Source organism: Mchenga conophoros, linkage group LG22 (genome assembly GCF_057382185.1).
Source record: "Mchenga conophoros isolate Kocher_MC1m ecotype Shallow Benthic linkage group LG22, M_conophoros_male_GT1.1, whole genome shotgun sequence".
Taxonomy (NCBI): domain Eukaryota; kingdom Metazoa; phylum Chordata; class Actinopteri; order Cichliformes; family Cichlidae; genus Mchenga; species Mchenga conophoros.
In genome coordinates, this window is record NC_140546.1 from 38,746,889 (window position 1) to 38,755,989 (window position 9,101).

The window sequence follows — 9,101 nt, forward strand, 5'->3', positions numbered from 1 at the left end:
AACTCTGATTTAGTGTTAAACACCAAATCTGTCTGGAGTTGATAATTTAACACTTGGTGTTAAGAGTTTATATATTAACTCTCAAAGAGTATTTTAGTTTAACTACGTAAGAGTTATCTTCTAATTCATTCTAAAAAGCGGGAATTTTACTGTTCTGAACTTCTAGAAATTTCTTTTGGAAATAAACATTTACTAAAAAGATGCAATGGTTTTTGAAAAACATTTATTCTGAACTGTGCACCACAATTTCAAAACATTTTCTGAAAGATGTAACAGTGTACATGTTCTCACTTTCATTAGAATTTTGTTTATCAAAAGGTCTGACATGGTAAATGCAAATAACAGCATTCTCATCACTTATTTCTTCAATACAATATGCATGTCCTTCATTCATCACTTTGTGGAACTTCAACGCACTTCTGCTCTCCCCCATATTCCATCTTCACAAGCATATCCTGTGCGGAGATTGAATAAAAATTAGTTGACACTAATTAACGGCACAAATAATCCAGTAAACAATTGCAGCACAGTAAAAAAAAAAAAAGGAATCCTCTTTGAGCCATTACTTGTGTAAAGTATTTTCCCAAAAGACAAGGACACAGGCAACAGGTAATACTGAACTAAATGTAAAACCTCAACCTTTTTCATTTTTACCTAAACCGTGTGCACAAAACTCTGGAGGGATCTAAATGCTACCGTAGAATCGAGTCAGGACGTCTGCTACTGCTGTTTGCTCGTTTTTTTTTTTGTTTTTTTTTTATGGGCGATCGTTTTCAGGCTTCAAGTAGCACCATTATACCAACATTTCACATTCTAGACATTGTTTTAGGTGTATTTGACCAAACGTTTGACTGAAAATTCACATGCAAGCTTTTTTCAAGGCTGTGGTATTTGCCCGCAAACAATACCTTTCAGCTAGCTAAAACAGAATATTATGCTATCACCGAGCAACGTGGCTAATGCCTTTCACACAGCTTTGTCTCAACTCCAAAGAGCCACAGAAGTAAAAGCTCATAATAATAATTGAAACAATCTTTGAAAAAATGACTTACCAAGCATGGCAAACAACTCAAATATGTAGAGCAAAATGTTCTGAAACGGCTTCACTTCAGCTTCGATTGGAGCCGTGCTGGGGGCGGAGTCTGTGAATTTACTCTGTTGGTGTCATAGCCCCTGTAGGAGTTCAGAGTTAAGAGGTCAGGAGTTAATGTTTCCATTGTAACACCTCCAGATTTGACAGAGAAACACTCATTTTTAACACTCGATTTTAACTACTATCATTTTACACCTCAGAGTTACATTAAAAGAATGTGACTCTGCTTAGAGTAAAATTAACTCTACTTTTGCAAGGAGACTATTAACACCAAAAAATTTAACACTTTTGAATTTGCTGTGGAAGCACGGCTGTTTTTGCCGCTGTTAGCTTCTGGTTAGCCGCTGTTCACTGGCGTTAGTGAAATTTTCTTTGAAGTGAGCCTAACACAGTTGGACTGAACTCTTGTTTAATGCGAGAATGTTATCAATCTGTTTATCAGAGGGAAAGTGCATTTTTATGATACTGAGCCCAATGTTAGCTGATACGATGTTAGCTTAAACCTAGCTGTTGTTGAATAACTGGCTTGCTGTTAGTTCCAACTGCACCAATATCATGAGTAAATAAGTATTTATGCACATGTTTGTGTGTTAGACTGCTGACTTCAGTTTAGGAGGTTTGAGGTGAGCGGAAAGAGCACAACATTTTATTAACATGCTGGTGGCGTTGCCTCTTTCCTTCGGGTTTTCGCTTCTTTGTTGAAGGTGACCCCTTCTCAGATGATGAAACATGGGTATGATCTTTCATATCTTCAGTCTGAAGGTGCAGAGAGGAATTTAAATGCCCCTTCATGGCAAGCGGACAACTGCGAGTTCTTTACTCCTTCACTTTGGCGTACTATGTATGTGGCCAGTCTCTAGCCATATACATAAAACCCGATTAGTCAGAAGGGAGATGTTTTTCGAGGCCTTTCAAACTGCTGCAAATGATGTGAAAAAATGAAATGGGATGGAAAAATAATAGACAGGAAACAATCAGTGGGTATTTTTAATCAAAAATACCTCATGAACCAATTCCACTATCTTTGAATTCTCTATTCTTTTTTTCAAAGATATTGAATCATATTGTTAATTTCCATCAGTCAATGAAAGCTGTGGGTTTTGTGTGGTTGTGTGCTTTGTGCTCAGTAACACTTTGTGTTCTGAGGAACAGCAAGCTGAGCTGTTGGCTTACTGAGATAGCGAAGTAAAAAAAACAAAACAAAAACAAAAAAAACCATCTAGCCATCCGGACCCCACGAGCATGACTAATCATTGCAAAGCTTACTGCGTTTTATCAAAGCAACAGAAACACGGAGGGACTTTTTTTAAATTTAAGATTTCACTGTATTTGAAGTTTAATTGTGTGAGACGTACAGGCATCGGTATGCGTGCCCAAATATAGACCATCGCTGCGTTTACCGGCACAGAATCAATCAGCTAAAATTTTCTGCCTGAGCTGGATCATCTCGCTATGAATACGAACATCTGGGCATGTGCTATCTGTCAGGAACAGCTCACAGCAACTGGATCCAAATCCTTCACGGCATTTGAAATATGACAAACTGTCAATGTGCAAACTTCCTTTTGCTTCACACAGCCTCTGGAACACATAATTGTATTGTAGTTTGACTTGAAAAACCCTTCTTGGCATTATAAACTGCACTCCAGTCACTAGTTGCCGTTCTTGTTCTACATAAGCAGTCCACTCATTCCCTAAGGTTCAAGCAAACTGTATAATAATGCCTCTGAATACCAGATATGGAGTTTTAACATTTGAAATTATTCAATAATTTCTGACTAATGCGTGTCTAATAGCTTTCTTGCTCTTTCCGTCTTATAGCCTATCTCCCCTCTCACTTTGGCTCTCAGTTTCTAAAAGCCTGATTTTACAGCTTCTTTCCCGCAGTTTGTTCGGAAATGCGACAAAAAAAGAAAGAAAGAAAAAAAAACATTGGGAAAGCGAGGGATAAAAAACTGCCACTTTGCCAAAGGAAGTTTTAATTGGGGCCCATGGGAAAAGAGCTCCTCCCGTTTTTGCAAATTCTCTCTGCTCTTTATGGAAGCAATGAGCAGCAATCTGATGCCCAATAGGGAAATGGGATGCAGTTACGCTGACTTAAAAAAAAAAGGACAGTACGTGATTTCATAATACGCCTGCTTGTGTTTATATTTTTAAACTGCAGGGTCTTCTGTTTCTCCCAAAATGACACAGCGCTTTTGTAATCAGCCGTTGGTGTTTCGCTGTCACTCAAGATTTCATCACGCAGTCCGAGATGTCTCCGAGGACTTAGATGTGGCTAACTGTGAATAATATGTTATGCATGTAAAGACTCTGGCATGCATAAATTACAGCTTTATTTCACTAAAACCCCACAACAAAGGCTATTCAAGTCTTTGGGGGTCATGTTTTTTTTAGGTCTATCTCTCCCTCTTTGCCACTTCTAAAGCTGTTGTCTCACTCCCTCGACCTCCCTCACGTTCTCTCCTCCCTCCATCTTTATCTCCAAGTTCATTCTTACTTGGACTGGCCACATATCGAGTTTCTGTCCAGACACACCCACAAACTGCCAGCAACGCTCGGCCTGAACTCTAAAGAAATGTCTATCAAAAGTCAAGCAAACGGGTGGAGCCGCGCGCAGCAACAATGGCGGCAGGAGTGACCTCTTGACAGACTTACATCGCCAAGAGTAATTGCCTGTCATGTGCCGTACTGTTTCACATTTCACATAAAAGTCGTCTCTGTTATTCATTTAAAGTTAAGCCGGGGTGGCCAAGGTCGCCACACTTGTCCTGTAAAGAGAGGGATAATTGAACACCACACCTTCTCTCCGGACTGCCACGGGATGGAGTGACAGCAGAGTCAAGAATGAGTGGAGGTTAAGAAGATAGGCATTTGAATTTGAATGCGTCTTGTAAGATGTGTTGGTGGTGTTTGAGTGTTTACATAGTTGTGCGTGGGCTCAGGGTGACTCTTTATCCTGCTTGTCATTTTCCCTAGTGTTAGTTCTCAGTCCCTCCTCTTCCTCCTCCTACCATCTAACACTGGAGGAAAACAGAGGAGAAATGCCATCCTTTTCGTCTTTAAAGCAGTGCCTATTTTTTTCTTTTTTTGATAAACCTTGGCCCAAGCAGCATAAAATGCTCATAACAGGCAGCTATTGTTGGGGTTTGATGTTTTGCCCAACAGTTATTGCATGCAGTGCACAGTATGTGAATTCACAGCTGCAATTTTTTACTCTGTAATTCAAAATGTGATCGACATGCCTATTTCAGCTACAAGACTAAGTGAATAAAAATGAAATCATTAAGGGATGTGTGTATTTTATATTCTGCATTGATATATGATACCTTCAAGCCATTCATTAATAGATGTTTCAAGCAGATGTGTTTTATTAAAGTCTGTGCTCATGAAAAATGTCATCATTAAGTCCCCCCCCCCATAACAGAACTTGTTCAATGCTCATAACAGCTCCAACTTTGCAGAGATACTGCTGTTAGGGAAAGAAGTTGTATTAAAAAGATTTACACTGTGACGCCACCTGTTGGTTTGAGGCCTGTGGCTGTCTACATTTTGAGTTTTTTGGAACCAGAAGTGACCAGAGTGCTACAGTAACTTATTGGCCAGTATTAAAGTATTACAGTTCTGTGCAAAGGTCCAGAACCACACTCATTTCTTTATATTTTTGCTTCCAATAGCCAGACTTTCTTGATATTTTTTAAAAGTGGTTTTAAGCAATAGTATATCTTGGTTTCTGAGATGTTGTACTTCATTTTTCAGCATGACAGTGACTCTGAAAGAACTGGAATACACACTACGTTGATGGGCATTTAAAGTTAAACACACAGCTAGCATTTGCATGACAGATAATTGCATTAAAAATGCCCGAAAATCCACAAACACCATGAATGTGGTCGAGAGGTCCAATTTAATGACGTGAGTTAGTTGAGGTGACACTAAGCAAACTGCAAGGTGCTAAGCCTGCCTTTGCTGGCAGCCATTCAAAGTACCACACCCCTATTAATGCATAACTTAGAGCCTTAATACAGTCTAAAAGGGTGAGACAAAAATATTTACCCCTTGTACATTTTTTAAGGGATAAATTGGCAATAAAAGACCAGAATTTTTTTTTTTTTTTTTTTACGAGGCTGTTGTTTTGCTCTAAAGTTGGGTATTCTGGAGTTTTAACCCTAACCCTAACACCGATATTTTGAAGAAAGGCAAAATGGGAACAGTTTTTTTAAGTGTATCACTTACAGTGATTATTGTCTTTGTTCCCTGACAACCAGGACTCGGGAGAACAAGTGTAAAACACACAAAATTACATATTCGGATCACCTGGAGTTAGAATCAGGTTTAGGGTTGGGACTGTCACCGATGACTTAAACCTCTGAGTGGGAACAGTGGAGTTTATAGGGTTTGACTTTCTCTTGGAACAAGCCTCAAGTGGCTTGTAGGAGAACTTGTTTTTGGCTTTTCTATTCCTGTTTCATTTTTCAGCTCTCGAGGTTGTCACTTGCTGTTAAATCAAAGTTTGAATTAAAGGCATTAATACAGGAACTGAAAAAGCTGCAGCTCAAAAACATCCCTGGGTCTTTACTCCTGTGAATTTAAGGTTCTGTAACAAATACAAACTAAATACTAGTGCTGTGTAATACTGCAAACTTTGGCATCAGCTAATACTAAGTAAATAAAGGGCCCGTATTTGTTGATACCAATACAGATAGCAATATTTTAAACGTATAAAGGCAGCTTATGTAGGGCAGAGCAGCATGTCATGACTTCTGAAATGAATCACCATCAATTTGCAGATTCTGAACACATTTTAATGAACACTAAATTACTGTGATTTTTTTCTTTCCACAGTAATTAGTTAACACAACAAAATACACCTTTGAGCTTTTCATGTATTTTGAAACTGGGCTATTTTGTAAACCTGGAATATAAATGTGCCTGTCTCTAAAGAACTTTGGCTTAACTTGTGTTGTTATAATGTGCTATAGGCTATAAATAAAATAGACATGCCAGTCAATACCACAAAGCTTCAGACATTTTTTTAGTGTATATTTGTGATGTGTTTTCATTTTCCCAAAAATTAACTCAATTAAATGGGCTACATGTTGAACTTAGAAAAAAGGATCAATCCTATCGCACTAGAATCGATCCAGTACCAATACTGGCATTGATTCATTGATTGATTGGTATTGATAGACCGATACCAACGATAGATACGATCAGTGTTTGGATTTATCTGCCTATATCTACTTAATATTGTAAAATTAGACTTAAGAACAAAAGACACCAAAGCTAGATTCAATGCTTGCAAAATAGGGGGCTACATGTTTAGCACAACTGAAGTACTGAATTGTAGTATCTGTAGTCATTTTAGTGTATACAGTAAGGAATCTATGTGCTGATGCTAATAAAAGTTGATCAAATAAAAAAACCCAAGACTGACAAACAAAATTAAAGCCGAATGATACGGAAAAAAACCTAAAGAAAGGTATGAATTGTGCGATGACTCATTAGAAAAAAGAATGGGGGGGAGGCAAACTGGTCAGATTAGCAGTTGGTAAACCACTAGACTGACATCTAACAAGGAGAGCACAGGTTTATATATCAACAAGAAGCAAACAGTAGGTGTAACTAGTGAGGCCAAGGCAGGCAGTCTTATTGGAGGGAAATAGACAAAGACAGGAAGTAAAACCAGCAGAACCTCACAAAGAAAGCGACTGACAAAATAAAACAGGAAATGACTGAACAGACGCAGACACTGGGTACACACTAAGAACAGATTTTACACATTTTAAAGACCAAAACAGTAAACCAAATGATTTCTATCATTTCTATACTTTTAATTTGTGCTTACATTTTGTGCACCTTTTCCACACACTTTGCACCACCAGCATTGACACTTTCACAAGCTAATTACATTCACAATATGAAAGGAAGTCCTGCGTCTGCAGCTTGCTAGCTACCGTCTGTAGCGGTTTTAGATACGGGCGACACGGGCGGTTGCCCGGGGCGGCATTGTGGTGGGGGGCGGCATCACGAGCATCGGCAAAAAGAAAAAAATGCTCGTACTCATGCTGCATGTCAGCCAGCGCATGGCATATGGCAATGGCATACGCACCGATCGGTTTTCTATCGCCCATTTGCTGGGAGTAAGGGCCTCTCCCTTAGAGATAGGGTGAGAAGTTCAGCCATCCGGGAGGGGCTCAGAGTAGAGCAGCTGCTGCTCCACATCGAAAGGAGCCAGCTGAGGTGGTTCGGGCATCTGACAAGGATGCCCACTGGGCGCCTCCTGGGTGAGGTGTTCCAGGCATGTCCCACCTGGAGGAGGCCCCGGGGCAGACCCAGGAGACGCTGGAGAGATTATATCTCTTGGCTGGCCTGGGAATGCATTGGTATTCCCCCGGATAAGCTGGAGGAGGTGGCTGGGGAGAGGGAGGTCTGGGCCTCTTTGCTTAGGCTGCTGCCCCCGCGACCCGGCCTCGGATAAAGCGGATGAAGATGGATGGATGGATGGATGGATGGAAGATGGACAAGAAAAGTTCAAAGCCATCAGGTGCTCAGTTTATAAAAATGAGAAAAGAAGAGGAGGAGAAACGAGCAAAAGATACAGGTAAGCAAATGTGTCATTGGATAATGGCAGGTCAAACAGGCTAGGACCGCCACTGGCTACCGTCTTCTGGGGGGAAAAAAAGAAGCCTTTTACAAAAATGAATTTTCATATTAAGATTCTATCATAAATCGGGCAAAAACAAGGTAACACGAAGGTGCTCGCGAGGCTGATGGAGGGCAGCGATCTACTGGAAATGACACAAACGGCCGATGATTACTATGGTAATGATTTATTTAAAATGCTCTCTAAAAAGTGTGCAACCTGTTTGTATGGGTGTTTCTGCGGTTTGATGATGAAGAGGAAGCAGAGAGGCAGAGAAGGCAGGGAGGGCCGAGTGAAGAGAGCAACTGTTGCAGAGGTGATGTGATAAAAGATTCATAGTGCAGCGGAGCCCGGGTCAGCTGGGGCCTCTGCAGCCTCTCTATATCACTGGCAGCAGCTTACTCGATGCAGAGGCAGGGAATTTGAGCACGCATGTGTGTGTCTCAGAGAAACATAGACACAGGGAGCGATACAGACACAAGTATAAAAATACAGATTCTCTGACGAGAACAGCTATCTTTATAGATAGCTGAGCGGCTCAGCTTTAATACTCTTTAATGTCTACTTAAATAAAAAAACATAAAAAAAAACTTTTTAGTTAAAAAAATACTTACATATCAGGTTATACACAAGGTAAATTCACCTGCACTAAGATCTATATTGCAGTTTGCATTTGCTGTATTGAGATGCCAAAAGTTGCATGTGGGTTTATACAGATAAGAGCAGGTGGCAACACGCCCCACCTTTAGCCTATAACGCAGTGTGTCTGACAGTACCAATGAATATGTTACCGGCTCTGTGAGATTAAGAGGGACAGGCAGAGTGTTCCATATCAAATCAGGTGGAAGTCATTTCCACCTCTGCCATGCATTTATCATTCCACGTCACTCAGCATCCACCGTACCCCCACTCACCGCCCCGTTCGCTCTTGTTCCCCCTCGCACTGTCAAAACAACACCTTTGACATCTACAGGATTCCATATATATTACTCTTCCCCTCACTCTCACGGGGAGGAGCTGAGAATTAGAGTGTGGAGAGAAATGAACGATCCGATGATGAGTTAGGTGTGATTTATAATAAGGTTCCTGTGCAAAGTGCAAAAAAGAAGTTTCATTATTTGAACTATTTTTTTTTCCCTAGAGATTCTGTAATGATGATGTATCGCCAGCATTACCTCCTGCTCTGATTTGACGCCAGCACCAGCAACTATATTGAATTTTGTTTCCAGGTTCTTTTCCTGGTGCTCGAGACGGAGGGCGAAGTGTGGGGTGGGAATGTGCATTACCGACGGTGAATTCTCCGCAGCCAGGCGTTATTTTTAGGGCGACAAAGGCTTGATTTTTTTTTGTTGCTATTTTCCA

At 40.4% G+C, this 9,101-nt stretch overlaps 1 long non-coding RNA gene across 1 annotated transcript; it reads right to left on the reverse strand.

Moving 5' to 3' along the window:
- Positions 1-393: 393 nt before the first annotated feature.
- On the reverse strand, positions 394-1,191 carry LOC146549928 (uncharacterized). Its single transcript, XR_014890481.1, has 2 exons — positions 1,053-1,191; positions 394-455 (listed from the first exon to the last, which is right to left on the reverse strand). It is a non-coding gene; the product is annotated as an uncharacterized LOC146549928 (long non-coding RNA).
- Positions 1,192-9,101: the final 7,910 nt, after the last annotated feature.